Source organism: Macaca thibetana, chromosome 10, assembly GCF_024542745.1.
Source record: "Macaca thibetana thibetana isolate TM-01 chromosome 10, ASM2454274v1, whole genome shotgun sequence".
NCBI classification, from domain to species: Eukaryota; Metazoa; Chordata; class Mammalia; order Primates; family Cercopithecidae; genus Macaca; species Macaca thibetana.
Window position 1 is genome coordinate 93,681,218 of NC_065587.1, and position 17,804 is coordinate 93,699,021.

A 17,804-nucleotide genomic window follows, 5' to 3' on the forward strand; every position below is an offset into this window, starting at 1 on the left:
ATTGGGGAGGAGTGGAGGGAGGTAAATTGGAATAAAATAGGGTCTGTCTACTGGAAAGCACACATTTTTATCGGGGCTTACAATTTATTGTCCGATTTCACGATTATTCAAGGAAAGCCTGATTCTTTGAATAATCAGTGAAACTTTCATATTCGCTGAAGTTGGCCCCAAATCACGTGGGTAAGTCACTCCTGGTTAGCGCTTTGAACCCACCAGCCCTCATCGCTGGGAGCCCTGAGTCCCCCCTTCCCAATGCCAGAACCCCGGAAGCAGATATCCTCAGTCCCACTCCCTGAGGGGCCTACAGTTGGAGGTCCCGCAGCGAGGGAGGAGCAAACGCCTGAGCTCTGCGGGAACCCGGCGCGGCTGCTGCACGCACGCAGGGACCGGAGCCCGAGCCCGGGCCCTGCAAAGTGGGTCTCCCACTCTCTGCGCATTCGAGTGGAGCCTCAGCTAAACATGCAGATTAAACAAGGGGCTTCCGATAAGGATAATTACAGGAGTCTGCGTATTAACTTTCCATTACTAAAGGAAGACCCAAATCTCCCCTTGCAAGCTGTTCCCGGGATTACCAAAACAATAACTTTCCTTTGAGATAATTGTCTTTTGAATCGCTCCAGCTCGGGGGAGAACGCTTTAGACGCCGGCGTTGCTTTTAGCTCCGCGAGGAATTTTCCCCCAGATTTATCTCTGGGTTTAGGGAAGGCGTTGGGCACACGGGACTGCGTAGTCGTTTGTAAATCCGAATTTGGGGTCGCAGTTAAGGGAGATACCTACTCTTCCACACAGTTTGTAGCCCGAGACCGGTCAGGCAGGCAGAGTAGTCGGTTGTAAGGTGGCCCGACCGGGGTCTTCCGCGAGTGGAAAGACTAAGAGAGGCGGGCTGACGAAGGCGCCGCGCCTGCAGCCCCGGGTGCCGACCAAGTGGCCTCACCTGGGACAGGTCTTGGGGTCTACCTCCCCTCGGTCTCCCTGGAAGGTAGGCGATCACCGGAGTGACAGACCCAGAGTAGATAGCCAGTGATTCAAAGACACCCACAGGCCAGGCAGTGGGAGCCCAGCCTTGGACACTCTCTATGGTGACCGTGGCGCAGTGCCAAGAGCACCCCAGTTTCCAAATCCTCGGAAAGAATCGTCGTAAACTCATTTTACAGGTGAGAGCAACTGGGACTTATTAACCCAGTCACATCGGACACAGACAGAGACGTGGGGAGGGCGACACAGAGCAAGAGACTCGATCAAGGAGCCCGTGTTGAGGCTCTAAGGGGACTCAGAGATGGAGAAGGAACGAACTTCTAAGGGGTCTTGCAATTCCTGAACTGAGGCGTTCCTAACTCATCCCGGGACCTCAATGTCAGGGAGAGGCCTGCAGGACCCCAGCGGTGGGGAGTTGGGTCCTGGGTCACCTTGTGTTTCACAGCGTGGGGATGGCAGGAGCGCAGCGCGGGAGGACACTTTCATTGCCTCCTACAGTGAGAAATGACCCCCACCCGAGGCTACGCTAATCTGTGTTCCCGCTGCTGCCGAGGCTCTGGGATCCACTTGCGCGCCCTGCGTAGTGGGGATCCTCTCAGAGCCCAGCGTCAAGTTATACTTCGCTCAGCGTCAGCCAAGACCAGAGAAGCACTTCTAGCCGTTTAGGAGACGTCTGCAAGAGACAAAGAGCTAGCCCACGATCCACCCACAATCCTCGTGTCCCCGGGGTGCCCTCGCAGTTGCCAAATCTACGTGCCAACTCTACGTGCCGTGTTTAGGGGACGCCTCCGCGCCCTGGCGGCCAGAAAAATGGCTCCCTCCAGCTTCCCCCTCCTGGATACCACCTGCAAATCTACGGCCATAGGCGCAGCCCCAGCGAGCGTTCCCGCCCCAGGCCGCCCCCAGGAGTCGTTTTGGGTCCCTAAATCCGTTGAGGGTTCCGAATCTGTCTTCATCAGCCAGGATTACCCGGGATTTAACTAATCAATAAAGATTTCTCCGCTCATTATTTTCTAGGGAAGATCTCCAGCCCCTCTGTCGCCGACCGCGAATGTGCCTTGGCAGCGCCAGGCTGAGGTTGGACCGGCTGTGGGTGGCTCAGCAGACACCCCTTTTGGGCTTCTCAGAGCCGCGGCTGGCCAGGCTGGCGGGATAAAGTGCTCAGACACAATGGGGTGGGATGCCGGAGAAGGTGAAACGGATCGCCCTGTGCGTCTGTGAAAATGACGCCCCGCAGCTCCGTTCTTCTGATTTTCCTCCCACCTCTGGCTGCTCCGTCTCGGATGCTTTTGTGTCTTCAGTTAAAAGTTGTAGCAGACGCTGTTTGGCCCTGCCCACCTCCAGCCTGACCCCTCCACCTGCACGCCTGCCCAGCCTCCAGTGCCCGCCACATCTTTACCTGGGGACTTTTCCCGACCTTCAGAGCTCACTCTGCCCAGTAGCCAAAGGTGCCAATAATTAACACGTGGAGCTATACGGGACCAAACACTGACGGGAATTGCGGTGTAAGCACCACCCCCCACCCCCCGACACACACCCCCCTGCACAGAGTGACTCTTAGTGGCGCCTTCTACTCCGCCTCCCAGAGATCCGAGCAGGAGGAGCTTTAGTTGATTGCATTCCTTATTGCCTCCTATGTAAATGCTGTTGTGCCTACCGAGACTCCCTTTCCAGAACTGTCGCACCTTCTTTCAGCTGCTATGAGTGTGGGACCCTCGAATAGGAAGAATTGCCCTCGGCTGACAAAGGCCCCTTAATCCAGAGCCCCCCACCCCCTGACAAACACACACACTGTGTCATCAACAGAAGGATGATACGAGGTCTCTCCTCTTGTTTCAAAGGACAGCTCTGCAGAGGCATTTCTGCTCCAAGCCCCTCTCCCTTCATGGATCAGACCAAGTCAGCTCCTTGCTCAGCTTGTTCCCACACCATCTTGGCCCCTCATTCCTGAGACCTTGTCTCAATATTTCTCAGGCACCCAGACCCCGTCCCTGGCTCTGCTTCTAGGAACTTGAGCTCAGACACTTCCTGTCTCCATCTTGCTTTTACCTGGGTGTTCCTGGAATGCTCAGCTCAAAGTCTACAGAGCCCTTCTTTCACCTCAGGTGGAACTCCACAGGGCAATCACCATCTCCCTGCCCAGACCTCCGGAATCTTCTCCAATCTGGACCCCACTCCCAAAGCCCAGGCTGCTGTCTCAATGTACTCCTGCATGTCTGACCCAGTCTCCCGGGGCGCTGAAATGCAGCACACTCAGAGCTGAACACAGCAGCCTCCCCTGCAGCCTACACCTCCCCAGGTCTCCTCTTCCCCCACCCCGGGGCCCACACAGAATCGAGCGTCATCCTCAGCCCCTCACTCTCTCCACGGGCTCTCCTCCCAGGACTGAAAGTGATGGCGATGGCCGACCTCTCTTGGCTTCTTACTGGGGGCAGCTATTATTATAAATACCTTGTCACAATGGTCACATTTCATCCTGACCACAGCTCTATGGGTAGATAATATTATTGTCCACATCCTTCAGATGAGGAAGTGAAAATTTCAAGTGATCGAATAATTGCATAAATTGCCCGAGGTCACTCACTATCCAGTGGCAAAGATAGGATGTGAATATAAGCAGTGAGAGCTCACAGCCTAACTCTGACTCTGGGTGACTTGCCACCCTGCATCCCTCTTCAGATCCTCTCAAAGTGGCGTCTTCTCTCCTTTGCCTGCTCTGATTTGACTGTGTGCCCTGAAGTTCATTTGTTGCACCTTAATCTCCAATGCAGCAGTGTTGAGAGGTGGAGGCTTTAGCGGGTGATTAGGTCAGGAGGGCTCTGCCCTGAGGAGTGGATCGATACCATTGTTGCGGGAGTGGGTTAGTTATTGTGGGAATGGGTTAGTTATCGTGAGCGTGGGTTAGTGACCACGGGAGTGGGCACATGAGTTTGGCCCCTTCCTGTCCCCTCTTCTGCTCTCTCTTCCTCTCTCACCATGTGACACCTTCCACCATGTGATGTGGCAGCAAGAAGGCCCTCCCCCCTGATGTGGTCCTTTGACCTTGAACTTCTTTCCAGTCTCCAAACCATGAGCCAAATAAAAGTGGTTTGTTTATGAATTACGCAGTCTGCGGTATTCTGTTATCGTAGCACAGAACAGACCATGACACTACCCATTGCCACAGGATGGTTCAGACCAATTGCTCACTTGCTGGAGTGGAATTTATTTTTTAATCTAGGGCTATTCAGTATACAAATGAGTTTCAGAGTACCCTAAAGAGGTGGCTTCTAAAAAACAAAAACACAAACACAAAACAGCAGGTAAAGTCCTCCTTGTCCCACTCCTTGGCAGTTCTGTGACCTTGACCCAGGGACACACGGAGAGGGAGGGTATTCTGCAGCAGCGATGGTGGCTGTCCCGTGGCTACCCTGCATGCTATGGCATGCTCACTGCTGTGCCCTGTGGTGATCTGGTCTTGTTCCCAGGTTCCTGGGCTGCACATCCCTGTCCATCCTCTGCAGCTGCCCATCAGTCTGGGTAGGGAAGTGTACAGGGGAGAAATAATGCCATTCAGTGAGGCTATTTTCTGTGTACATTGGCTGGATGACATTTCTGTGATTTGCATCCAATAACCCTGTCTAGGATGTATGGCCAGGGCTCTGCCCTCTGGAATCTCCACCTACCTCCTTCATGCCCCTTCCTGTACCCCACCACTGCCATCTTTATTCCACAGCCACAGTGATCCTTACTTAAGCACAGCCTATTGCTCCCTACTGCAAATTCCTCAGTGGCTTCCCCTTGCCACGTGGGCAATGCTGACTCCTAACTCCTTCCTGCTAGTGACTGAAGAAGCGATGGTATCACATGCCCAGCACGTCAGTGAACAAGTGGGCTCTCGAGAGTCAGCAATCCGGTATATCCTATAAAACTAACCCAGGGTGCTGGGATCAGGGTTGTCCATCCTCTCATCAGCCCCATGAGAGCATCAACCCCCAAGTTCCCTTTCTTGGCAGGATGTTCTGGTTACTATTTTAAGGTAACACATTATCCCAAAACTTAGCTACTTAAAATAAATGATTTCATTTTGGTCACAGTTTTGTGGCTGAAAAATCTGGGGAGAGCTCAGCAGGCCGTTATCACTTAGAGCCCTCCCGTGGTTGCTGACTGAGACTGCAGTCATCTGAGGGCTCAACGGGGCTGGGCTGGGTGCTCAAGGCAGTTCGCTCACATGGCCCAGGCTGATAGGCCTCGTGGGCTCTCGGGGGGAGTTGGGAGCATCCCATAAGAACCAGGCAGACGCTGCACGGCCTTTCCTGGCCGTTTCACAGAAGTCAGAGCATTACTTCCATCACGTTCAATCAGCGAGGCCATAGTGTGACTTTTGGGGAAATGGCACTTTTGCTTTCATGGGCTCCTTCTTCTATAAAAATATTTAAAGGTATATTTTGTGCCTATGTTGGTATAAAGGTGAATATAATCCAGTCTAGATTCATTGTTGTATATTCTTTATTATCGTATTCATTTTTCCTTCTGATTTTAAAATATATTCAAGGGCATTAGAAGCATAGGTCCTGGGCATTGTACCCAGGGTATTAGCGTGCACTGGCCTTGATGACTGGTCTAAGCAGCCACAAGCCACCATATTCAAGGATGAAACACAGATTCAAGGTGGAACACAGGACCCACCACATCGCACTTGCAGGGCCAGCACCAAGCAGTGCTCAGCCATCCATCAACGCCCAGTCCAAATGGTTCCTCACCGCAGGGCCTCCCCAGGTTTTCCTGCCCCAGCTGGAACAAAATCACTGCTGCACTCTTGAAGCACTTCATGGTCCTTTGGTCTTATTGTCTGATTCTTAAGCTCTTTTCGTTAACACATCCCCTGGACAAATGTTCTTTACCTTTCAGGACAGTGGCTTCGCCGGTGGCCTCTGGAAGAGGCCTCCTTACTATGTGCCAGTGGTTCTCAAAGTGTGGTTCCCAAAAGTGGTTCTGGCCATCTGGGCACTGGCCAGAAAAACAAACTCTAGGACCCCACCCAGACCTCTGACATCAGAGACCTTGGGGAGATCCAAGATCTGTGTGTTCACAAGTCCCCCAGGGGACCCTGAGCCCCACTCAAGTTTGAGAACCACATCTTCTATTAATGCTTCATGAACCATGTATCCTGACTGATTTCACAAATATGTTCTGGGTGCAGAAACACACAGTTATTCTCAAATGCTCTAAGGAGCTATGAGGAAAGCTTGAGTTCAGCACTAGGATAATAGCACCAGACATGAGCTTAGGGAATCAGGAAATTGAGGTTCCAAAAGGAGAAGGAAAAAAAGAAAAGAGAAAATTTTATTTTAAAATGTTACATATCAAAAAATACATTCGTGGGAAAACTCACAGTCACTATCGGTGGGGCCCTTGGTCTGTGCCAGGCACTGCAGGGCTTCACAAGAACCCGTTCACTTAGCACTTATGACAGCTCTGATGAGGGAGGTCCTGTATTGTCCCCATTCTGTGGGTGAGAAAACCAAGGCCCAGAGCTGGGACCAGCCCAACAGCCAGGGGAGCGGTCAGGACCCGAATCCTGATGGTCAGGCTGGAAGCAGCGAAATCTCCACGGGGCGTGGTCTGTGGCTTAACCTTGGTTTTGTTATTCATGTTGCAGCGCTTGGGATCTAGAGAGGTCTGACTCTTAAGCTGTTCCAACTGCTGTAGATGCATGGCGCTATGGGCTTGAGGCAGATTTCCCAGAGGCTCACATACACCATGGCTGGTCTTTTCCCTTTAGGTCCTGAGACAATAGGAAAATCCTGGGTAAGAATCCAAGTAACACTTTGATTCCAAAAAACATATTTCTCTTTCTCCTTTTCCAGCCTCTTCACTGTCTCTCTCCTCTCCTCTCTCTCCTCTTCTCTTCCTTAGCTTCTTCTTGTTAAGTTCCATCTGTAAGAAAAAGGAACCCAGGGGCAAGTTAAGCTCAGGAGAGGACACAGCAACCAGCCCCTGAGCTAAGACCACCCTCCAACCCCACAGCAGAAAAGGTCAAGAGCAGAGGGCACAGAAGGATCTGCCTCTCCTCCTCTCCCCCGTGGCAGACAAAAGCAGGTGCACTGTGTGGACCTCAAGAGGGTACGAGGGAGGTGACACAAGCCACGCCAACCAGAAGACCACACCTGGGCATGCGAGGGGCCACTGAAGGACAGCCCGAGAGCTGCCGCTGAGCTTCATTTCCGGCGTTAAACAAGCACTAGGTCATCTCTTGGCAATGGAGAAACCTACCCGGCCACTGATGATGCGCTTTTAACGAGCTCATATCAGAAGTGAACGCAATCACCATCCTAGCTCACAGCTAGCACCGAGGCTCTAGGCAAAGGTCAGAACAGCTCTCCCAGGGCCACGTGACTGAGGGTTCCAGCCTCTGCTTGCTGGGTGCCCACCTACTACAAGGAGGCAGGCACGAGCTATGACCCTATTTGGAGGTCTTTGTACCTCCTTCTGTGCTCAACTCCCAGTCAGCTCCCTCCAAGGCACCCGCTACAATTGCAACCATTCACTCACCTGCTGGTTTACTGCTTTACCTGTCCGCCTTGCCAGATGCTGCAGCTGACAGTGCTGGGGCAGCTGGGTCACCTGCTGCCTCTGTATACAGTTCACACACACACCACGGCTCCTGCCTGCAGCGCCTGCCACTCAACCAGAGGATGCCCCAAACCGAGGAGTGTACCAGTTAGGGCTGAAGTCCTGGAATCAGAGGGTGATGCCTCCAGCAGCCACTCTTGACAGATGACACGGGTTGATGGGTGATACCTGGCCAAGGGGTGCAATTATCCTGTTGTAGGAAAATCCCAAGGAGAAATCACCTTGCATAGTCACCCGAGGTCCTGGTGTGATTGAGCCTTGGGAAATGCCACTTGTTGTCACAGCTTCTCTGTGTCCCTGCCCCCTCCCCTACTAGAACTCCCTGGGTTCCTCCCACATTACTTACTTCATTCAAATCCCTGTCTCAGAGTCTGCCATGGAAAACCCAAACCTAGACTGCCCATAAGCTCCAGAACAGGGCTGGGTCTGGCCTGGGGCTGCTGCATGCCAGGGCCCCGCACACTCCTGGTGCAGAGCCAGTGCTTGGTGAAGGTCTGCAGCAGGGGAACAGGCCATAAGATGGAGGAGTCTCAACCATATGCCTGTTGACTGACAGGGTCTCCTGGGAGAAACTCAGCTCTTCCGCATTCGCTCCACATTAGATCTGGAGTCCTCTCCCCAGTCCTGTGCCCACACTCAAGGTCTGATCCAAGGAAGACTGGCTGGGAGCATGTCATCCACTGTAACCTCAGTGCTCAAGAGGAAATAACGGCGCCCCAACAACAGACTCTCACAGCCCAGCCCTGGGACTGTCCTCCTGCAGAAAGAGGCTGAATATTTTTAAAAATACAAGAGGAAGAGGCTGAGGGATTTACAAACCTGTTTCGTCCACTGGTTTCAACGAAAGCGTGGAAATGAATGTCACTGAGCTGCCACCCTGGAACTGCTTTGTTTGTGCTGGGTTTTCACTGATGAAGGCCAGCAGAAGTGGCAGCGTGGCTGGGGCACGTTGGAGACTCTGGCATGTTGGCTGCAGCAGCCATCTGTGTGGACCCAGTACCTCCAGTCCATCACCCTGAGTGGAGGGTTGCAGCATGCTTGTCTGATTACTGACTCTTCTTCTAGCTCACTCCCCCAAACACACTAATAACCAGACATCCTGAGATCAGTCGGAGAAATGCTCATGAAAGAGTGGAGGAAGAAGAGAAGGAGGAATCAGAAGTGAGAGGGTTCAACAATGAAGAAGACCCATCCATCGCAGACACTGGCCACCACATGCATTAAATCAGCCCTTCCTGGACACAACAAAGGCCACTATCCTAAGTTCAGCTCCCTGGAGAGACAGGAAATGCCAAATGCTGAGACATTTTTTTCCTAAACTACAATTATAGTCAAGTCTTTTGTCTGCCAAAGGGGAAAGTATTCTGCAGTGGTTTATGCTCTTCATCCTCTCACACACTTAGAGGAACTTTGAGTACATACTTCCCATACTGCTGAGAGTACATCATTGGTTCTGGTCCTGAGGGCTCCTGTCTTTCATTTCAAGTAGGAGGTAAATTTTAGAGTGCCCTGGCCAAGGAGGGAGCCCATTCAGATGGTTGCAGGAAGGTGGGGGGCCTTCAAATTTTATTTTTGGTTTACATAATACTTAAGATGCATGCACCTAACAACAGAGGATCAAAACACAGGAAGTAAAAACTGATAGAACAGCAAGGAAAATATAAGCTATATAAAATTCTTTACTACATTAATGGTTGGAGACTTCAACACTCCTCTATCAGTAATTGGTAGATCTAGTGGGCATAAAATCAGTCAGGATATAGTAAGGAACAGCAACATTTATCACTGGATCGAACTGACATCTATAGAGTACTTCAACCAACAACAGCAGAATACATATTTTTCTCAAGATCACGTGGAACATTCAACACATATGCCATATTCGAGGCCATAATGCATATCTTAACAAATTTAAAAGAATAGAAATTATACAAAATATGTTCTCAGAGCACAGTGGAATTAAACTAGAAGTCAAAAACAAAAATCTACCAGAAGCTGAAAAAAAATCCCCAAATATATGGAGATTAAGCAATGTACTTCTATTTTACAAAAGAATTTAAAAAGTGTCAAGAAAAATTAAAAAGTATTTTTAACTTAATAAAAATGAAAATACAACTTACCAAATGTGTGGAATGCAGTGAAAACAGCACTTAGAGGAAAATATGTAACATTAAATTCATTTGCTAAAAAAAAAGGAAGGGCCGGGCGCAGTGGCTCAAGCTTGTAATCGCAGCACTTTAGGAGGCTGAGACGGGTAGATCACCTGAGGTCAGGAGTTGGAGACCAGTCTGGCCAACATGGTGAAACCCTGTCTTTACTAAAAATATAAAAATCAGCTGGGCATAGTGGTGCACGCCCGTAGTCCCAGCTACTTGGGAGGCTGAGGCAGGAGAATCGCTTGAACCTAGGAGGTAGAGGTTGCAGTGAGCCGAAATGGTACCATTGCACTCTAGCCTGGGCGACAGAGTAAGACTCTGTCTCCAAAAAAAAAAAAGAAAAGAAGGAATATCTTAAATCAATCATCCAATCTTCCAACTTAGGAAATTAGAAAAAAAGAAGGGCAAATTAAATCAAAAGTAGATATAAGAAAATAAATTTTAAAATTAGAGAATAATTCAATAAAATGGAAAGTAATAAATCATTAGAAAAAATAAATGAAACCAAAAGCTGACTCTCTGAAAAGATCAATAAAATCAGTAAACCTCTATTCTGGCTAAGTGAAAAAGAAAGAGCTACAAATTGCTCATACGATAAATAAAAGAAAGGTAATCACTGCTGATCCCATGAACATTAAAAAGATAATAAAGAAATATTATAAACAATTATATGCATACATTTGATAAGTTGGATGAAATGGATAATTTTTCTGAAAGACACAAATTACCAAAACTCACAAAAAGAGAAATAGATATTCTAAGTAGGTCTGTATCTACTGAGGAAATTAAATCAATAACTAATAGCCCTCAAAAAAAAATAATAAAGCACTAAGCCCAGGTTATTTCACTGGTTGCTTCCACCAAACCATTTAAGGACAAAATAATACAAATTCTCTAAAGTCTCTTCCAAAATATAAAAACAAAGGGAATTCTTCCTAATTCATTCTATGAGGCCAACATTACTGTACTACCAAAACTAGATAAGGACATTATAAGAAAGGAAAAATACAAACCAGTATCTCTCATGAACACAGATGGAAAAATTATCATCAAAATATTAGCAAATTAACCCAAAAGTGTATAAAAAGAATTATGCCAGGGACAATGGCTCATGTTTGTAATTCCAACAACTCAGGAGGTTAAACTAGGAGGATTGCGTAAGGCCAGGAATTAGAGACCAGCTGGGCAACATATAAAGACCCCTGTCTCTAACAATAAAAATAAAAATAAATTAAATAGCCAGCCATGGTGCTGTATGCCTTTAGTCCCACTACTAGGGAGGCTAAGGCAGGAAGATCCTTTGAGCCTAGGAGTTCATGACTCCTAGCTATGACTAGAGCTATGACTATGCCACTGTACTCCAGCCTGGGTAACAGATTTAATCCCAGGTATGCAAGCCTGGTTCTACATTTAAAAATCAATTAATGTGGCCAGGCACAGTGGCTCATGCCTGTAATCCCAACACTTTGGGAGGCCAAGGCAGGTGGATCACTTGAGGTCAGGAGTTCAAGACCAGCCTGGCCAACATGGTAAAACCCCATCTCTACTAAAAAGATACAAAAATTAGCTGAGCATGGTGGCAGGTACTTGTAATCCCAGCTACTCAGGAAGGCTGAAGCAGGAAAATTGCTTGAACCCAGAAGGCGGAGGTTGCAGTGAGCCAGGATCATACCACTGTACTCTAGTCTGGGTAACAGAGCGAGACTCTGTCTCAAAAAAAAAAAAATCAATCAATGTAATCTATCACATAGAAAAGAAGAAATCATATTGTCATATCTTCAAATGCAGAAAAAATGACAAAATATGACACCCATTCCAGATAAAGAAAAAAATCCTCTCAGAAAACTAGGAATAGAGGAAGACTTTCTCAACCTGATAAAGAACATCTACAAAAAACCCACAACTCCACAAAACAACCAGAAAACAACAAAATGGCAGGACTAAGTTCTTACTTATCAATAATAACATGGAATGCAAATGGACAAAACTGTCTAATAAAAAGATATAGAGTGGCTCAATGGATTAAAAAAACAAGACCTACAATAAACACATTTAATCTATAAAGACACACATAGACTGAAAATAAAGAAATGGACAAAGATATTCCATGCCAGGGGAAACCAAAAAAGAGCAGGAGTGGCTATGCTTATATCAGACAAAATAGATTTCAAGACACAAACTATCAGAAAAGACAAAGAAGCTCACTATATAATAATAAAGGGGTCAGATCAGCAAGAAGATATAAAAATTATAAATACATATACACTTAACATTAGAATACATAAAGAAAATATTATTAGAGCTAAAGAAAGAGATAGGCCCCAACACAATAACAGTTCCCTTACTTTCAACATTGGATAGATCTTCCAGACAGAAAATCAGCAAAGAAACATCAGACTTAACCTGCACTACAGAAGAAATTGACATAGGAAGTAGAGGTCATTTTGTTAAGTGAAAATTGCTCCCATGTTTTCAGGTATCTTTATAGCAATGCCCCACATCTTTGGTACCAATTTTCTGTATCAGTCTGTTATCACACTGCTTTAAAGAACTCCCTGAAACTGGGTAATTTATTTTACAAAGAGGTTTAATTAACTTACAGTTCCATAGGCTATGTAGAAGGCATGACTGGAGAGGCCTCAGAAAACTTACAATCATGATGGAAGAGTGAATGGGAAGCAAGCATGTCTTCACAGGGTTGCAGGAGAAAGAGAGAGAGTGAAGGGGAAGTGCTACACACTTCAAACAATCAGGTATCATGAGAAGTCACTCACTATCATAAGAAGAGCAAGGGGAAAATCTTCCCCCATGATCCAATCGCCTCCCACCAGGTCCCTTACTCAACACTGGAGATTACAATTCAACATGAGATTTGGATGGGGACACAGAGTCAAACCATGTCACCCATAAATATATACACCTACTATGTACCCACAAAAACTAAAAATAAAATTTTTAAAAGCCTACAGCTAACTTCATACTTAGTGATGAGAAACTAGATGCTGTCCCGTTAATTTTGGGTAAAAGGTAAGAATGTCCCCTGTCACCACTCCTATTCAATATCATACTGGAAGTCCTAGTCAATGCAATGAGAAAAGAAAAGGCATATAAATTGGGAGGGAAGAAATAAAACTGTCTTTGGTTGCAGATGAAATGATTGTCTACGTAGAACATTTCAAAGCATCAGGGAAAACTCCTGGAGCTAATACACCATCACAGCAAGGTGGCAGGATACAGGAGTAATAAGCAAAGTTAATTGCTGCCTTATATGGCACCAATGAGTAAATGGGATTTCAAATTAAAAATAGAACACCATTTACATTAGCACAAATAAATGAAATGTTTATACCTAAATGAAATGTTTAGGTATAAATCTAAGAAAATGTGTACAGAATCTATATGAGGAAAACTATAAAACTTTGATGAAAGAAATCAAATATCTAAATAAATGGAGAGATATCCAAGTTCATGAATATGAAGACTAAATATTGTTAAGATGTCAATTCTTCCTAACTTAATCTATAGATTCAAAACTATCCCAATCGAAATCCCAGCAAGTTGCTTTGTGGATATCAACAAAGTAATTCTAAAGTTTGTGTGGAAAGGTAAAAGACTCATAAAAGCCAACATAGTTGCGTTGGCTGAAACAGAACAAGGCTAGAGGACTGACATTACCTAATTTCCAGTCTTGCTATAAAACTACAGTAATAAAGACAAAATGGTATACATGAAAGAAGAGACACATAGGTTAATGGAACAGAACAGAAAGCATAGGAGTGGACCTACATAAATACATTCAACCGATCTTAACAAAGACATGAACACAATTTACTGGAGACAGGATAGGTTTTTCAACAAATGATATGGGAATAATTAACACCCACAGTCAAAAAAATAACATTACACCTTACCCAAAAAATAACTCAAGATGAATCATAGACTTAAATGTAAAACACAAAACTATAAAACTTCTAGATGATAATTTAGAAGGAAATCTAAATGATCTTGGATTTGGTGATGACTTTTTAGATACAACCCCAAAAGCACAATCCATGACAAAAATAACTGATGTTAGACTTTATTAAAATTAAAAACATCTGCTCAGTGATACACATTGTTAAGATAATGAAAAGACAAGCCACAGACTGGGAAAAAATATTTGCAAAGCACAGATCTGTTAAAGGTCTTGTATTCAATACATAGAAAGAACTCTTAAAATTCAGCAAGAAAACAAAAAACCCAGTTTTTAAGTGGGCAAAAGATCCGAACAGACACTTACGAAAGAAGATATACAGATGGCAACAATTATATGAAATGATGCTCAACATCATATGTCATTAAGGAACTTCAAATTAAAACAATGAGATTACACGCCGAACACAATGATAAAAACCCAAAACACCCACAACACCAAATGCTGATGGAATTGTGGAACAACAGGAACTCTCATTCATTGCAGGGAATGCAAAATGGTACAGCTAGCTTGGAGAATGGTGTGGCCACTTGTTACAAAGCTAAACAGAGTCTTACCATGTGGTCCGGCAATCACACACCTTGCTGTTTACTCAATTGAGTTGATAATTTATGCCCTCACAAGAACCTGCATAGGAATGTTGATAGCAGCTTTTTCCTAGTAGCCAAAAACTGAAATCAATCAAGATGCTCCTTCAATTGGTGAATATATAAATAAATCCAGGCAATGGAATATCTTTCAGTGATAAAAACAAGTGAGTTATCTAGCCATGAAAAGATGTGGAGCAACCTCACATGCAATGCATGTTGGTAAATAAAAGACACTAAAGTGACATAAGTGTCATACTTATTGTATGATTCCAACTATGGGACATTTTGGAAAAGGCAAAACAATGAAGACAGTAAAAAGATCTGTGGTTGCCAGGAATTTGGAGGGAGGAAGAGACGGATGAATAGGCAGAATGCAGAGGACTTTTAGGGCAATGAAACTGTTGTATATGATGCTATAATGGTGGATACATAACATTATACATTTGTCCAAAACCACAGAATGTAAAACACAGCCAGGCATGGTGGCTCATGCTTGTAATCCCAATGCTTTGGGAGGCCAAGGTGGGAGGATTACTTGACCCAGGAGTTCGAGACCAGCCTGGGCAACATAGGGAGACCTCATCTCTACAAAAAAAAATTTTTTTAAATAATGCACAACACAAAGAATGAACCCTAATGTGAAATGCAGACTTTACTTAATAAGGCACCAATATTGGTTCATTGGTTATAACAAATGTACCACACCACTGCAAGATGTTAATAATAAGGGAAACTGTGGAGGAGGAGGGGTGTATTGGGAACTCTCTGTACTTTCTGCTCAATTTTTTAAAATAAAGAAAAAGTCTGGTTGCTAAAGCTGGCAAGGTCCACAAAGCAGTTCTTCTCACCACTCTGGTTTTTACCCTTTATTTGTGGCCCCTGAAAATTCCCCTTAAATGATGAGAGATAAGCTGTGACTTTAAGAGGACACATACGACATCCAAGTTCAAGAAGCACTGTATTGCAGCCTCCCACTGCTCCCTGATTCCTCCAGAAAAGCACAAGGATTTAATCCAGATAGATATAAATTTCACCTGGGATCATTTATTATTCCACATTCTTCTTTAAGAAATATGCTAGGCTGGGCGCAGTGGCTCACGCCAGTAATCCCAACACTTTGGGAGGCCGAGGCGGGTGGATCAAGAGATCAGGATATCAAAACCATCCTGGCTAACACGGTGAAACCCAATCTCCACTGAAAAATACAAAAAAATTAGCCAGGCATGGTGGCGGGCGCCTGTAGTCCCAGCTACTCAGGAGGAGAGAATAGGGGGCTCTGGGAGGTGGAGCTTGCTGTGAGCAGAGATTGCGCCACTGCACTTTAGCCTGGGTGACAGAGCAAGACTCCGTCTCAAAAAAAAAAAAAGAAAAGAAAAGAAAAGAAAAGAAAAGAAATATGCTAAAGAGCCGCAGATTGGGTCTTCATGAAAACAAAGGAAAGGCCATGAAGTTTCCAGAGTATAATTAGCATCATCATCATTCTGGCTGGAACACCTACACTCATCATTGGCTCTGGTATTTCAGGGAGACACTCCATCACAGTCACTACTCTCAACCCAGCTGGGAACACTGGGTAGGATGGAATCCTGAGCTGCACTTTTGAACTTGACATCAAACTTTCTGATATTGTGATACAATGGCTGATGGAAGGGGTTATAGGCTTTGTCCACGAGTTCAAAGAAGGCAAAGATGAGCTGTCAGAGCAGGATGAAATGTTCAGAGGCCTGATAGCAATGCTTGCTGATCAAGTGATAGTTGGCAATGCCTCTCTGCGGCTGAAAAACATACAACTCACAGATGCTGGCACCTACAAATGTTATATCATCACTTCTAAAGGCAAGGGAATGCTAACCTTGCATATAAAACTGGAGCCTTCAGCATGCCAGAGGTGAAAGTAGACTATAATGCCAGCTCAGAGACCTTGCAATGTGAGGCTCCCTGATGGTACCCCCGGACCACAGTGGTCTGAAGATCCCTAGTTGACTAGGGAGCCTAATTCTCAGAAGTCTCCAATACCATCTTTGAGTTGAACTCTGAGAATGTGACCATGAAGGTTGTGTCTGTGCTCTACGATGTTATGATCAACAACACGTACTCCTGTATGATTGAAAATGACATTACCAAAGCAACGGGATATATCAAAGCGACAGAATCTGAGATCAAAAGGTAGAGCCACCTACAGCTGCTGAACCCAAAGCCTTCTCTGTGTGTCTCTTCTTTTTTTGCCATCAGTTGGGCACTTCTGCCTCTCGCCCCTTACCTCATGCTAAAATGATGTGACTCGGCCACAAAAAAGCCTGCAAAGTCATTGTTGCAACAGGGATCTACAGAACTATTTTGCCACCATATACATCCTAGTTTTATATTTCTGGGAGGAAATGAATTCATATTTAGAAGTCTGGAGTGAGCAAACAAGAACAAGAAACAAAAAGAAGCCAAAAGCAGAAGGCTCCAATATGAACAAGATAAATCTATCTTCAAAGACATATTCAAAGTTGGGAAAATAATTCATCTGAACTGGACAAGTGTGTTAAGAGTAATAAGTAAAATCCAAGTAGAGACAAGTGCATCCCCAGATATCAGTGACCTCCTCCTACCTATCAACTGGGGAATGAGAGGATAGGATACTGCGTATCCTTTGTCTCTGAAATTTTAGTTATCTGTGCTGTAATGTTTCTCTGAGGAAGCTCCTGGAAAGTCTCTATCCCAACATATCCACATCTTATATTCCACAAATTAAGCTGTAGTGTATATTCTAAGACGTTGCTAATTGACTGCCACTTCGCAACTCAGGGACGGCTGCATTTTAGTAATGGGTCAAATGATTCACTTTTTATGATGCTTCCAAAGGTGTCTCAGCTTCTCTTCCCAACTGAAAAATGCCAAAGATCATAACTTTAGCATAAACAAACCAGTCTGTGGCACCGATTTTAGAAGTAAACTGAGCACCTTCTTTTCAAACAAATGCAGGTTTATTTCTCAGATGATGTTCATCCGTGACTGGTCCAGGGAAGGACCTTTCACCGTGACTATGAGGCATTATGTCATCACAAGCTCTGAGGCTTCTCCTCTCCACCCTGTGTGGACAGCTATGACCTCAGTTTTCAACAGCATCTGGAGCAGCGGGACTCAACTGGGGTGATTTCGCCCCCCATCCCCGGGGGAATGTCTGAAGACAGTCTTGGTTGCCACAGTGAGGGAGTGAAGGAGGCCACAGTGCCATTAGCATCTAGTGGATAGAGGCCAGGGGTGCTGTTTAACCTCCTGCTGTGTACAGGACATCTCCCCATTACCACACCCAGTCCCAAGTGTCAACTGTGTCAGGGCTAAGAAATCCTGATTTAGAGTAGAAAAGGGCCTAGAAAGAGGGAAACAAACAAATCTCTCTGCTTCCTCACATTAGTCATTGGCAAATAAGCATTCTGTCTCTTTGGCTGCTGCCTCAGCACAGACAGCCAAAACTCTATCGGACACCAGGATAACATCTTTCAGAGA

At 45.6% G+C, this 17,804-nt stretch overlaps 1 pseudogene; it reads left to right on the forward strand.

The window, feature by feature from the left end:
* Positions 1-2,155: 2,155 nt before the first annotated feature.
* Positions 2,156-17,504, forward strand: LOC126964132 (V-set domain-containing T-cell activation inhibitor 1-like; annotated as a pseudogene).
* Positions 17,505-17,804: the final 300 nt, after the last annotated feature.